Source organism: Erpetoichthys calabaricus, chromosome 1 (assembly GCF_900747795.2).
Source record: "Erpetoichthys calabaricus chromosome 1, fErpCal1.3, whole genome shotgun sequence".
In the NCBI taxonomy this organism is placed as follows: Eukaryota; Metazoa; Chordata; class Cladistia; order Polypteriformes; family Polypteridae; genus Erpetoichthys; species Erpetoichthys calabaricus.
Window position 1 is genome coordinate 101,030,544 of NC_041394.2, and position 15,839 is coordinate 101,046,382.

General features: G+C 38.5%; 1 protein-coding gene across 1 annotated transcript in view; it reads right to left on the reverse strand.

Annotated features, from left to right (window-relative positions):
• Positions 1–15,839, reverse strand: part of cnih2 (cornichon family AMPA receptor auxiliary protein 2) — a 178,280-nt gene that overhangs the window by 31,403 nt on the left and 131,038 nt on the right. The window lies entirely within an intron of this gene.

Here is a 15,839-nt window from a genome sequence, read left to right on the forward strand (position 1 = left end):
GAAAAAATAAAAGGCAGTCTAACAAAAAATGTTGCTTTTGCTAACATTTCTGACTTTGTGAATACTTGTATTTAGAAAAGACTTGTATAAAATACATTCAAGTCTGTGAAAGTCTTGTGTAAATTCTCAAATGTGTCAGTGAAGCAGGAAATATATGAATTATATGTGCACTTCTAACTTCAACTGTTTTCTAAAAGTTCCTGCAAATGCATTATAAAATGGCTGAATGCACAAATAAATGTTCCTAAATCCTTCCCATTCATGGCCTGTTTATAAATCAGAAATCATTTTAAAATCATGCAGACATAGACAAGTATGCCATCTCCACGCAGAGAATGCCTTATATGGAAAAATACAAAACAATACCACACAAACATCAAGAAAGCTCGCAATTAATTCTATTAAAATAGCAAGTGAATGTTCAGTGAAAAAAATATCTTGAAGAGAGACCAGACCTTCTGCAACAGAGTCAGAGACTTGAGTAAATATTTTATTTGGTACCCTGAGCTCTGAGGTTAATATGAAATAAAAATATTGCTTGTCAATATTTGATAATGACAGCCAAAAAGGTAAGCAAACAAAATCTGCCAAGCAGGCAAGGTTCTACTGAGAGCAGGTTGAAATGCTCACTTTACCTGTTTACAAGTTCTCTTTGAAAGGTACAGAGTTAGATTACTACCAAAAGTCAAGAGACCATGCACCGAGAATTTTATAAGCACTCACACTCAAAACATAACACATGATTACAAAATACCTGGTTCTTGTACAGACACTTTTGGCAGTAATTTAAGTCCATATAAAGGTCCCTGTTGCAAGATGCATAGGCACAGAGAGAACTTGCACCTCCACTGGAATAGAGTGTTTGCACAGAGTAGACCTTTCAAGGGTGGGACACACTTGCTGGCAATGGACCATAAGGATGGCTCTTGGTAGTCAATAAAAACTGATGAGAATGTAGAAACACACAAACTGAGTAGCTAAGACTCTAGTAGATTAAATACAGCCATGGTTCTGTTCAATGTCACACACGTGCGCTTGGGAGGCAGTCAAAGGGCTCAAATCAGGGCACTGAGACACAAGACAAGGGGTTGGCATTAAGTATTAATGCCTTTCTTCTCTCTAGAGAACTCTGGAAGAAAAGACCACATGAACCAGTCACTTCCGTCTGAACCTGACCTCACTACCAGCTCCCTCAGATGACCTCACTACCAGCACCCTCGGATGACCTCACACCACTTCCTTCCTACCAGCATGCCCATCCTCTTCCTCCACTATAAAAGCCTGCCATCTTCATTTCCCCTCAGTCCCAGTTTTGGAACTCCCAGTGATCAGTCCTTATAGACAACTCTAATTCTTCGCAATATATGTTGTGGATCTTTAAATCTTTTTAAATTGTTGTGTGCTTTCTTACACCATATATGTAGTGAACACACTGCTTTAATTAGTGACTAACAGTGCTAGACTGGTGAGGTGTAAGTCATACTTGAAATAATGAGACAAAAACAATAGCTGTTTGTTATAGACCACAGCAAAAGCAACATAATGTATTTTAGTATTGCATATGTTTATTCTGAAGTAGAATTAAATAGCCTTCCCATTGGCTGCATTCAATAATCTTTCTGCACTGTCCTTCTACTGCCTTATATAATGTCATTTTCATTAGGATTGTCCATTTTTCTTTTAAGATTTAAGTTTTTCACACATTTCACCTTAGATGAATTAAAGTTTTGTTGTATTTGTGGTAACAGACACACAGAATACTAATCCTGCTTATTGTAGTGAGCCATGCTGGCAAAGCTTCAGAGATGTTTCATTCATTCTATATTACCTAAGTCAAGGCATTCACTAGCCAAAAATTAAACTAAAAAGTCAGTAAGGTAAGAACTATGTTCTGTTGATTTCACTTTTACTTAAGACAACAACTAATTGACGCATAATATGGGTCTCTGCTCTATCCATTTTCTGTTGCACAAATTCTAATTGTCCATGTTTGTTGCCATAGTATATTTGATTAATATTTTCACTATCTTTAGGGAGATGATCTCATTTGTTTGAATATTAAGAACAATTTTTTTATTATAAAACTGCCATCTGCTACCAGCGGTGTAACATGACACAATACAACATTGGGAAGTCCCCACAATCCAAGTGATGGAATACGGGGGTTGAAGTGTATCCGTGCAATATCATACCCAAGCCAAGAGTAAGCCCTAGACATTGGACTTGTTCATCAGTTGCTCTACCCATGCACACAACCATGCTGGGCCAATGTAGAGTGATCAGATAACCTAACATATGTGTGTTTAAGATGTTGGATGAAAATCCAGATTCTTTGGAGATGATACCAAGGCATGGGATTTATTGTCTTTGTGGGATTCTTCCCTTGTCTGTGCAGGTTTTTCTCCAGGTTTGCTTATTTCTCACCCCATTACAAAGATATACATGTTATTTAATTGGCAAGTGTATATTAGCCTATTGAAACTACGGGGGTGTGTTTGTGTGTGGGAGCAATCTATGCGATTGGGGCTGTTTTCTGCCTTGCACCCAATGCAGCTGGAATGGACTCTGGCTCCCCACAACCCTGAATTGGATTAAGTGGGTTTAAATTTGTCTCCTAACTGATTCCAGAAGCTCAATCTTGTCTTCAGGGTCTACTATTCTCCAAGTGAGCAGTATCTGTTGCATCATTCCTGTCTTCAATCAGTACATGCATTATTGATGAGAAATAACAACATGGATGAGTGTATCATTATAATATCCTGTACTTGAAAAGTCTTGAATTTTTGGTTTCAGATATTGCAGCTTTTCCAGTATCAGCTGACGTCTCTAAAGTGCTAAGCTTTTAGTTTAAGCACACGCCAACCTCTGCTGCCTCTTCCTAAATAATCTGTGTCCGGATTAATAATAGTTAGTCTTGTCTAGGAGCAAAACTAATTTCTCTTTAAATACTTCCTCACCAATAATCCTCATTCATCCACCACTACATAGGGAATAATCAAATTTATCCATATGTTATCTTTGAAACTTAAAGTAATGTCTTTCAGCTTAAAGTTTTCCACACTTGCCTACATGTTTTGGAAAGGAAAAAAAAAAGTCTTATTTGTGTGCAGAGTGTGTCATCTTTTGTCAAGAGTGTTTTCTCAAATAAAGGTTCAAATGTTAATGATTCCTTATTACATTTAATAAGTCTACATTGAGCTCATACAAAATATTAAAATATACTGTTTTAGGAAATGTTTAAGAGAAAAGGATGACCATAAAGTCTTTCTGACTAAGCATTCCACTTAGTCTGAATCTAAGAAATGTGGCATGATCTAGCAGATAATAAAATAATTAAATCCACATATTCTAAGGGTTGCTAAATCATGATTAATTTTAAAGGGGCTGAAGGTATCCACTAGACAAACTCATTATTCATGAATACAAATCAAGATGAAGGGTACACTCTTTTATCCAAATTAAGGCATCTTAAAGAAGGGGCCTGAGTTGCCTCGAAAGCTTGCATATTATAATCTTTTTAGTTAGCCAATAAAAGGTGTCATTTTGCTTGACTTCTCATTAAACTCAAGAGCAGAAACACAGCCAGGTCAAAAAAGAAAATGATAAGCCCTTAAAGTAAAGCCCACACTAGTGCTCTTCAGAGCAATGTTGACCTCATCAGTTCCATAACAGGTTCCCCACTATAGAATCCTTCTAAGGATCACTTCCTAGAAAAGGACAGAAGGTGAATTTCCTCTTTTATTAGTTTTTTATCTTTTTGTTGAACTCTAAAATTTTAATAAAAACTGGTACTAAATCTGGCAGAGTAATGAAACAGTGCAGCACAGCAACACATAAACTAATGCACAATCAATGATATTGTTAAAAGAAAACACCATGAATACCAGAACATTAAAAAAACAAGGGAAAGGGACCATACGGCAGGCCAGAAAAACAGCATTAAAACCACCCCGTCATTCTTCTATTCCTTTTCTAAACTATTTGGTCACATCAGAAAGAAATGTTGGTCCTTGAAGTGTGCACTCCGAATACATCCAAACCATATATAACCTAAGAACAAAAAATAGTGATTATCAGTCTTCAATTTAAGATATCAAAAGCTACTAAACATATTTTATTAATGAACACCTACAGTAAAGAACCAAAGAACTTAAAAACAATGACACAGGGTCATCCTGACACTGCATAGGAGCCCAAATAAAATAGTCAAGATGGCTATTTTAGAAGATTCAAATTTAAAAAAAATAAAGGAATGAATTTACTCCAGCAAGCCTGGCTACATTGTCCCAATATTGGAGCCAGTTGTTTTTTGAAAAGTAGTTACAATATCCACTTTAGCTCAGTAGACTGTTCCAGAGTTCCATGACCCTTTGTGTGAAGAAGTAATTCCTAGTGTTCTACCTCAAATTTACTTTTCCTTAACTTCCATTATTGTGCAACCTGATTCTATATTAAGTCAAAGGATCAATTTTATGAATCTTAAGGATGTAGATTTGCGTTATTTTATGAGGACCACTTCCACTTAGCGCATGTGGAATGGAATCATTCCCAAGTTCTAGCTTCCACTTGTCCATCCATTATTTTATACTGGCAGGGCATGACGTTATGTTTTCATCCAGCCGACCAATCCATCTGTCATTCCTCTTGGGCCTCCCATCCAGGTAATTTACCATGCTCCTCCCTGGCCAGAATGCCCGTTCTTATCCTTCTCTATATATACACTTTGAAGAACACGGTAGGGGTTGGGTGGCCCTTGCTAATAAAATACATGCAACACTGCTGAGAGCTGAGGTGTCCCATTGAAGGTCAGAAAACAATGTACTTCTACACTCTCTACAGGGAAGCTTCAAGCCCTGTGTACAACACAGGAGAGACAACATTCCTTGGTAAGTTTTAAATGCTTGCGCAGGTCAGTAAAGGGGTCCCCCATGGACAGAACACAGAGCAGATGAACATTATACATAGTTCACCATGTTATTTTTTTTTCACCTGTTCTTTTCTGTACAATGTTTAAAATGTTCAGTGAATGGCATGCACCACGTAAATGTGCAGCCTTTAAACATCAATGCTGTATATAATACGTTAAAGTAAACCACAATTCAGAGTGTATTGCTTTTGATCTAAACCCTCCAAAACTTTGTAGCGGTACAAGCTTACAGATCAAAGCGCTGCATTCAAATCTGATTGAACCTCCAATTTTTACAGGATCTGCTACAGAGTAAAATTATATTTATACCCAGAATTCCTATTATTGCCACTAATTACCCATTTGAATTCAAAAGAATACAATTTCCTGTAAAACTGTGTTTTCTAATAACCACCAACCAATGTCGGTCACTAGGAAAAACATGAATTGATGTACGGCAGGAACATTTTCTTCATGGCCAATTGTATGTAGCATATTCAAGAGCAAGGAGCTCCACTGAGCTGATAATATTAGCCCCTGGTAATAAAACAACAAATATTGTATACAGAAAAGTACTCAGTTAATTACATGATACTCTGAATAATAGCACTGTAACAGAGGTCTATTTTCTTAGGAAATTTATCTAAAATACTAGGGTGCTGTAACGCGTCAGCCATTATGGATGCACTGAGAAGTCAAGCAAAATTACACCTTTTATCAGCTAACTAAAAAGATTACGATATGCAAGCTTTCGAGGCAACCTCTTCTTCAGGCAAGATGTATGTATTACATCTCGCCTGAAGAAGGTACCTGAGCTGCTTTGAAAGCTTGCATATTGTAATCTTTTTAATTAGCTGATAAAAGGTGTCATTTTGTTTGACTTCTCATTGAAATTTACCTAACACAGCTAGTCCTAAATAAACTCAAACCCCATATGGAGAATTATTTTTTTATATATTTTTGTTGTTGTCTGCTTCTTAAGTAGATCACAGTTCAATTAATTACTAAGTAAATAGCATGTAGATTCAGGATTAATCTTTGGTGAGGAAGACTATTAAAGACTTTAGGAAAAATTTAAGCAAACTTCATTGTGTACATTGCTATAGCTCAAAACTGTCTGTTTAAAATAGGTATAATAAATTTGTTTCTAAAAGGAAATATTATTTAATTTTCTTTGAAAGCATGCCAGATACAATACACACACAAGGCAAGGTGCAAATTAGTGCTGTTCACAATATTAAACTCAGTCTCGCAGTAATGATTTGATACTGCCAGTTGTCAGGTATTGTAAATGGAAGTCCAAGGCCCTGAGTGATTGTACCGTGTCCAGTTTTTGTATGCCATGCATTATGCTGAATTAAGGGATGTGCCTGTTTGCTTTCCGCAGACGTGCAATCTAAGGAAAAATGAATTGCTGTCTCTCTCAAAGCACTAAAGTCACTTTATGCACAATTATAATGCAGCAACCTTTTCAGCCCTTAGCTTGGCAAGCAGTGAAATGCCTGCCGCGAAGCTGGCGTAATTAAGCTGTTTAGAAAGCTATTGTTGTCACCATCAACAGCCCCCGCTCGACAATGATTGAGGTTTTGCCTTAACCCCTTCATTCTCCATGTATAGCAGAACGCTTTTGCACCATGCAATTGGTTTAGAAACATTACGGCATTTAAATTCTGCATGTGTTAAAATCAACTCAAAACATTTAAAAACAAAGTGGGAACTCATTATTTTGGGATGCAGTATTTCAAAAGAATGTGGCGATGCTGTCTTTACTGACCACCACACTACTAGGTCATCAAGTTCCAGCCGTGCCTGCTTTCACATAGCCCAATTATCATGGACAGGGTCTGCCAGTCTCTTAGTTGCTATTTTCTACTAATATCTAACAAGCTTCTGGGATGAATTTGTCATCATTTAGATGCCTGCTGTGCTGTAGCTTGTTCCAAGCTTTGTATCACTCTGATCAGTGGTGTAGCTCGACTTCTGTTTTTAGATAGAGTTGATATAAGTCACTCCTCACCTGTTGTGCAGCTCTTTGTGTCTCTTAATCTTTTTTTGAAAATAAAGGTTATGGTATTTTTCTCAGAGACATAAGTTTTTGTTATTTTTTTTTTTTTTTTTTTGCAGAAGAGAGCTTGGTTTGAGGACTAACCTTTCTATATTTTCTCCAAAAGGTGTTTATACCTTAAAGTCCAGCCTTACACTAATTTTAAATGCAGTTCAAGCATCTATGTGCTGTGTCACTCTTGCTGATTATCACAAATGGGTTGGCTATAACTGTTTATTCACCAGTGTTATAGGCATAGGGAAGATAGTGTTAAACCCAAAAACACATTCTAAGGTACACTTTTGACTACTAGTAGTAATTGTAATTTGTGTAATGCCTATGCACAGTTTGTTTTGAAGATGCACATTTTCACATTACATTTCTTTCCAGAAGCAAATGCATGTGCTGTCTGTCTGTCTACATATTGATTACATTCCAGTAAGGGTGCACAGGCATTGTACAACCCTTCTGATCATAGAGCAGTGCATGATGGAATCTGGGTGAAGGAGATTTCAAAGCTTGTCTGCAGTATTGCATCCATTCGTTACCCATCATTCTGACATTGGACTCAACGAGTTCACTGCTGTCTTCATGGTGACTTAGAACGCTCACCATTACTAATGAGAGAGATGTATGCATGGTCTACAGCTTTACAATGACCTATATGCACATTACTAAAGTGGAAACAAAAAAGGTACAAAAAAGATGCATAAGCCGAACTGCTTCACTGTAGTTAATACAGTGCAAAAATGATGTGTGAGTACTCACTGCAGTATCTCAAGCACTTCAAGAATTCCAAAAAGGAGACACATACGATCTAAAAGTGGTGTTGTGAGTGGCGTGGGAAGTGAACCACTAATGATAAAAGTCCAATGCACTTACAATATATTGTACTTCTGCTAAGTGTTCTTAGACCTTCTTATAAAAATGAGAATGAGGAAAGAAATACTAAAACTTTACTTGGACCAGACTGTTTTACGTTACATACTACACTTTAAAAACATGGTCCAACTATGTAAATTGTCCATGGCCTTTCAACATTGTCTTTTACTGCTTTTGACATTCTTTAACTGTTTTATTAGGTTGATGGTAATAAAAACTGGAGCCAAACTAACAGCCAAAACAAGAAATTAAACTTTAACAGACTCTAGGGAATCTTGGATTTGTCATAATATCAATAGTGAAGAATGTACAGGAACAATACAGTGTATACATGGAGAAATCAATTGAAACAATAGAAAAAACACATCGGAGTCCATAAATAAATAAATCGTTAATGCATGAAGAGTATTTGATTTACTGTAAATGGTATATGTGTTTCAGCCACACAAACATATTGGGTAGAACATGTCTTACAACAGGAACTAAAAATACAAAGATGCTCCTCCTCAACACTGGGACAGTAAAAAGACGAGGAATTAAAGATCATTGTTGTCCTATAGATTCATATGAGGTAATTAATCAGTGCAGTTCGGTGTTCTGTGGTGTTGGTGTCACCAACTTTGAAAGTTAGTGATGGCAGTGTTTGGATAATTTACCATTTGACTTTGTGGAGTTAAGCCAAATAATGTGTAACTGAGTTTTGTCTGACTTACGAATCCTAACAGGTAAATTTTGAACATCTTTGGATGATCATTTAGGAATTACTGGTATTCATGTTAGAATTTATGAATGCATGTCAAAGAGTTAAATCATCTTAGAAGGAGAAAATGGGATTGGCTTTGGCAAGGTTACAGAAGTAGAAGCAGTTTTGACTCCATGTGACGGTGCAGGCTTCCTGAAGTAGCTTTCATTTTTTTTTCTTCTTCCCCGGGAGTTTTTTTAATTATGCAGCTAACTCTGCACACCATTTTCAGCTGGCTAACCTGCTGCAACTCCTGCAGCCACACAGACGTTCTTCCTCAGAATGGCATGAATTAATGCCAAGATGTTCGCGTGCCGGCATTTATGTATTAACGTGAATGACAGGCCTTCTCACCCACGTCAAAACTGCCAACGTTTCCATCCGTGATGTAACTCAATAGATAGATAGATAGATAGATAGATAGATAGATACTTTATTAATCCCAATGGGAAATTCACATTCTTCAGCAGCAGCATACTGATACAATAAATAATATTAAATTAAAGAATGATAATAATACAGGTGAAAAAAACAGACAATAACTATGTATAATGTTAAATATTAACGTTTACCCCCCCTGGTGGAATTAAAGAGTCGCATAGTTTGGGGGAGGAACGATCTCCTCAATCTGTCTGTGGAGCAGGACAGTGACAGCAGTCTGTCGCTGAAGCTGCTCTTCTGTCTGGAGATGACATTATTTAATGGATGCAGTGGATTCTCCATAATTGATAGGAGCCTGCTGAGCGCCCTTCGCTCTGCCACAGATGTTAAACTGTCCAGCTCCATGCCAACAATAGAGCCTGCCTTCCTCACCAGTTTGTCCAGGCGTGAGGCGTCTTTCCTCTTAATGCTGCCTCCCCAGCACACCACTGCGTAGAAGAGGGCGCTCGCCACAACTGTTTGATAGAACATCTGCAGCATCTTATTGCAGATGTTGAAGGAAGCCAGCCTTCTAAGGAAGTATAACCGGCTTTGTCCTTTCTTGCACAGAGCATCAGTATTGGCAGTCCAGTCTAATTTATCATCCAGCTGCACTCCCAGATATTTATAGGTCTGCACCATCTGCACACAGTCACCTTTGATGATCACTGGGTCTATGAGGGGTCTGGGCCTCCTAAAATCCACCACCAGCTCCTTGGTTTTGCTGGTGTTCAGGTGTAGGTGGTTTGAGTCGGACCATTTAACAAAGTCATTGATTAGGTCCCTATACTCCTCCTCCAGCCCATTCCTGATACAGCCCACGATAGCAGTGTCATCAGCGAACTTTTGCACATGGCAGGACTCCGAGTTGTATTGGAAGTCCGATGTATATAGGCTGAACAGGACCGGAGAAAGTACAGTCCCTTGTGGCGCTCCTGTGTTGCTGACCACAATGTCAGACGTGCAGTTCCCAAGACGCACATACTGAGGTCTGTCTTTAAGATAGTCCACGATCCATGCCACTAGGTATGAATCTAATCCCATCTCTGCCAGCTTGTCCCTAAGGAGCAGAGGTTGGATTGTGTTGAAGGCGCTATAGAAGTCTAGAAACATAATTCTTACAGCACCACTGCCTCTGTCCAAGTGAGAGAGGGATCGGTGTAGCATATAGATGATGGCATCTTCCGCTCCCACCTTCTCCTGATATGCAAACTGCAGAGGGTCAAGGGCGTGTTGAACCTGTGGCCTAAGGTGGTGAAGCAGCAGCCTCTCCATGGTCTTCATCACATGTGATAATAGATAATAGATAATAGCTCCACCACCGCCGTTTGCTCCCGAAGCCTTCTCACCTTCCCTGCAGGTAAGTGCTCTCTTTTTATAACTACCCTATACAAAGATCAAACTGCTCTAGTCTATTAATCTATATAGTCTACTAGTCTCCCAAAGTCCTGTGATGCTTCCTATCACACTCCAACATCAATACTTAAATGATCATATCCACTTAATCCCATTTAGGGTTGTGAGATCCAGAGTCTACCCTAGTAACATCAGGATCTGTAAGGATACCAACTTTGGGAAGTGATCCAGCCCTGTCTTATAGTAGCATATATTGGTGAATCCAAATTCAGGTTATTGCAAAATAAAACATGAAGGCTTGTTAAAGACAATGCCATTGGTGGTTTCATAATATTGAATAGTCGAAGTCAGGTTTGTCACCTTAGTCTTCTAATGGTGTTAACTTTTCAGCACTAACTCCACATATCAGCATCAACGGTGAGGAGGAAGAGCCATGAGAACTGAAGGTGGAGTGGTGTCCTGTAACATATGGCAGGCAGTATGAGCCAAAGCAGCAGGACAGGAATGCAATAGTATATTTCCTTGTAATAAAAACACTCAAAAACATTCTAAAAGGAAAACTAGTGAAAGGATCAACAACACAGATACAAAGGTTCAAAAATGCTAAATCAATAGACTCTTGAGAATAAGACACAAGTAGAGGCTTTTACAACGCTAATGAGCACATTGCAAGAGCAAACACTCTAGTCAGGCTCCTTTCTTTGTTTCCATTGCCTCTACTGTTATGTGACTGCAGTGAGTACCTTTGTCTGCCAACAGATGCAGATATTAAGAGCCAGGGCAATCTGCAAATACAAGGATGGGCTAGGGGCAGAGTCCAGGCACAATCCTTGAGATGCCACAAGGAGCAGTCTGGAAGAAAATTAGAATTTATGAAAGTACTGATGTTACAGAGAAGGGCTGTGAGCTTGTCTGAATAAGATGTGCATGCAGGAGTGATTTTGATAGAGAGATGGCTGTGCATAAGTTGACGTGGCCGTTCCTCCGGAACCCCCTTTTAAATAGTGATACAACAGGAAACAAACACAGCTTTTCATCTCCTCTTTGTGGATCAGCTGCTAGCCTGCTGCTTACTGCCATGCCACGTGTTCTGCATCTTGCGCGCGGCTTCGAAATTTTAAAAGACTGCACAGCGGCTGTCCTAGTGTCTCACTGCCTTGTCTCTCTTCCCCCAGACAACCTCTACTTTATTCTTTGTGCTTTATTATGCTATATTCAAATAAAGTTTCTGTCTCTTGAAAACCCTGAATGAACCTGTGCAACTTTGTGACCCAAACGTGACAAGTGGTACCAGAAGTGGGGTACAGATGGATCCTCAAGACAATGTGTTTCTGGGAGCTCATCATGTCCCACTTCCTCCAGACCCAGAGGATCTGCCACCTGTACCTGCTGTTCCACCAAAGGACCTGCTGGTGAAGATGGGTCCTCCAGACAAACCCTAGATGTTCCTACTGGGCCTTGAGCACTCAGCGACTTTGATGCGCTAGGATAGACGAACCTGGGCTGCCATCATCATTCCATATTTGTCCAGGGATGCCCTGCTTGCATTGCAGAATGTTCCTCCCGAAAGGCTAGGCGACTATGATTACTTGAAGCAGCAAGTTCTTCTTTGTTTAGCTATGAGCTCCCTAGCTAAGGGATGTGAGCTCTGGCTGTGGTGGCTGGACCCTGATCGCCCTATCCGTGCCCAGTTGCAGGACTTGCTTCATCAAATTCATAGCTGGTTCCATGCAGACCCAATCGAGCACATAGTGTAAAAGGTTGCCATCAACATGGTGCTGGCCAGGATACCAGAAGAGCTCTGCGACAAGTTCCTTCGGTACGATATTGACTCACTATACACCTTGGGGCGAAGGTTGGAAGGCTCGCAGGCTGCTTGGAGACACGTGGAACATTTGCTCTGGTCAAAAATCACTCTCAGCCTGTCAGAACTCCTCCCCACAACAATCATCGCCCATTGTTGCCTTAGCTGTGGGCCCAGGGCCCTGCAAATCACGTTTCCTCTGTAAAGCCACCCAGAGCTCCCGACGTTACTGTTGTAACCCCTCCTGGAGAGGCTCCTGGTAGGAGTTGCTGCCGTGAGTATTCTGGCATTGGTGCTGAGTGCAGATGCCAACAGATGCTGATATTGAGAGCCAGGGCAAACTGCAAAAACAAGGATGGGCTAGGGGCAGAGTCCAGGCACAATCCTTGAGATGCCACAAGGAGCAGTTTGGAAGAAAATTTGAATTTATCAAAGTACTGATGTTACAAAGCCATTTTGGGGGATATAATCAAGGGAGCAAGCAGACCTTGAAAGGCAATAAGCAGCCTCTTTACAACATCAAAAGAGAAAATCAATATGGAGGCAGATTTATCGTGATAAAAGATGGACAAATCACAACTGCAGATGATGGAACACATATTGATATAAGAAGTTCCAGTTAGTCCAGCACAGCCGTCAGGGTAGTGTAAGGGAGTTTTATCAATTGTGGGCAACTGAGTCAAACTAAAACAGAGCTTCATGAATATTCCAAAAAAGTATTATTATTTTGGAAAATCACATTGATGGACATTTCAGCAGTTCTCAGTCTTCATTAGGTTGACAAATCAAATAATATCACAGATACTTTAGGAATTTCCTTTTAATCTTGTTTGACTAGTATAGTGAAAGAATAGCAATCACTTGTATTCTTTGAGCAAGGTATTTTTATTTTGGTGTACCTCCTTCATGTCTATTTCCCCACAGAAAACCCATTACAGCTTATAATTTTGTAATTGATTTTATGTAACATAACATTAAAACAGTTCTTTTAAAATATGGCATCTGTTTGACTTTCATAAATTATTCACTTCTACTAGGACTTGATAAATCCTGACTGTATTAAACTCCTCTTGTTTCCTCTTGAACAATCCCTTGTACCTTTTTACCAATTTGCCTTTAGTAGAGGGCCATAAATTTGCCATCTTTCAGATCTCTCAAAGCACAGTCCAGTGTAAAGGGGATCAAAAACTATTAAATTTGGTACATTCAGCAAAAGAAGTACTTAAAATGCTGAAAGCAGCATTGCTTAGAAGAACTATTTGGGTATTAAAATCCCATTCTCATTTTTTTTCCCCATTTACTTTTTTAATTGCTCATTAAGGTCGAGGATGACAGTACTAGGGAGAAGAATAAATTCCTTGTTTAAGCATTTTTGCCACTGTTTACGTAAGCTGAAGACACTATGGAGATGGCGTTCTGCCATCTGATCTATTGTTATCTATTTTCAGGAAGGTCCTACTTTTTAGGGCCTGCTGACGTTAGCTGAATAGCTCAAAAGGAGAAATGACAGCTTTTTACAGGTTTTTTTTTTCAGGCATTCATTTTGCACAAATACACCTGCCAAGAAATTGTCTGGTCCACAGAAATCAACGGTTATGAAAAAAGGGGGCCATTCATAAAAATGCACGTATGGCACTTTCTGCTTCTTTTTTGTACTTTTTTAAAGTGTCGTTTGTTCTACAGACTTGCACTCAGGTGGCGTACATGCAATTGAGCTCTTTACAAATATGGGGCTCTTTGGTTGATGACTGCTAGTCAATCATAACAGCAGGTGGCAAACTGACATCTCGCAACAGATATGCAATCACATAAAGAGACACAATGACACATCTGTGTAGAATGTTGAGGTAATATCAAACTGAGTGGACTTACACGCTGGAAGTTTCTAGTTCTGTCCTGGAAATTCATTTTGGGCTTAAATAAATAGGAAAGAGTAACTAAAAGCACTTTGAGCTACATTATTTGTATGAAAATGTGCTATATAAATACATGTTGTTGTTGTTGTAAAATTGTTAACATGAGTAATTAAAATAACACGACTGGCTATAATGGTTTGTAACAACAATCAACACATTCACTCTATGACCTGAACTTTTCAGGTTCACAAATTGCCTGATCTTTCAGACTCATAAAATGCTATTTTATCCAGCTCATGATATTGGTGATTTGTTTAGCTTCATGAAAAATGTCTGATTTCATTTCATTGGAATATTGATAATTTGAAAAGCTCAACATTATTAAATTCTGCATGTAATCCAAATTAAAAGATCCTTCAGATCCAAGATAACATTTGTGTTTTTTTCTTCTTTATGGTTCTTGCCAACTCTGATCATTCCAGCTCTTTACTAATCTTGACTCTTAAAAAATTCTTTTAGACTCCGTGTAATATTGACTATTTCAATTTCAGCTAAAGATTATTTATCATTCTCTTATTACTTCAAACAAGACCCTTCTATCCCTTTAGACACGATGCCTTAAGTGTACTGATGGGGTGATTTACGAACGATTCATTCTTTTTGAATGTCTGTTTTTAGTGAATCATATGAACAAATTTCTGAGCATAAACAAATTGATTCAGTGGGGCTCAACAGGAATACTAAAGCTCATGAATGTCCTTAATGCTTTATGTTGTCAGCATCTTTTGTTTTGCAGATAAATGTTTAAAGTGCAATCGTAGGTACTGCCTGAATCATGAGACTTGGCTCAATTGATTCACAGATTAATCACTACCTGAGAATCAGTCTAATTAGTAAGGAGATCATGGGTTTGCGTCCTGGATCCTCTCTGCGCAGAGTGCTTTGAGTAGTGAGAAAAAGCTCTATATAAATGTAAAGAATAATTATTATTTATTATTTAATTAGACTCTCATTCATTTGATTCATAAACGAGTCATTAACTGAGAACTAATGTAACAATTCTCGTTCATTTGACTCGTGAAGGAATCATTATGAGTTACACGATTGTTATTCACTTGTGATTCTGTAACAAAACATCTTATTTTTAGTTATGCACCTCAAATGTGTTATCAGGCTTTGTGTATGGAGACAGGAGAATGGCATATGAAGTATCACGTTAAATGTATATTTAGTATTGATCCACGTCTTGAGATTACACACATATTGAAAAACAGCTTATCCATGTTATTTTAAGAAGACGAAAAAGCAAAAAGCAAACCCATGTTGTGAGATTCAGTCATTTTAAAAGGTGGCTTGCTGTGCAATTAACTTCATCAACTACCTCATTAGTCTTCCTTTGCAGCAACATTTCATCCCCACAGAGGCTACCCTCGCTGCTGCTTGTAGAACGGGAAGGATGAAATTGGCTCCAAGTGGATTCACTTTGGAAAGGCATCACCAAACGCTGCTATTGACATTATTGAATACTGAAGCATGTATGTGAATTGCTGTATCTGTTCTTTAAACAACTAGACAATAACTGAAAAAGGCATGCTTACAATTGCTTTTATTCACTACACTGAAGTTTATTTCTTTATGTTGTAGAGAAAAGCCAAGCAAAATGACACCTTTTATTGGCTAACTAAAAAGATTACAATATGCAAGCTTTCGAGGCAACTCAGGCCCCTTCTTCAGGCAAGATGTAATCAAATTCAAACACATATATCTGCAGAAACATAAAAACCAAGAATACAGACTCACAGGAATGATAATACAGCCAATCAATAGAT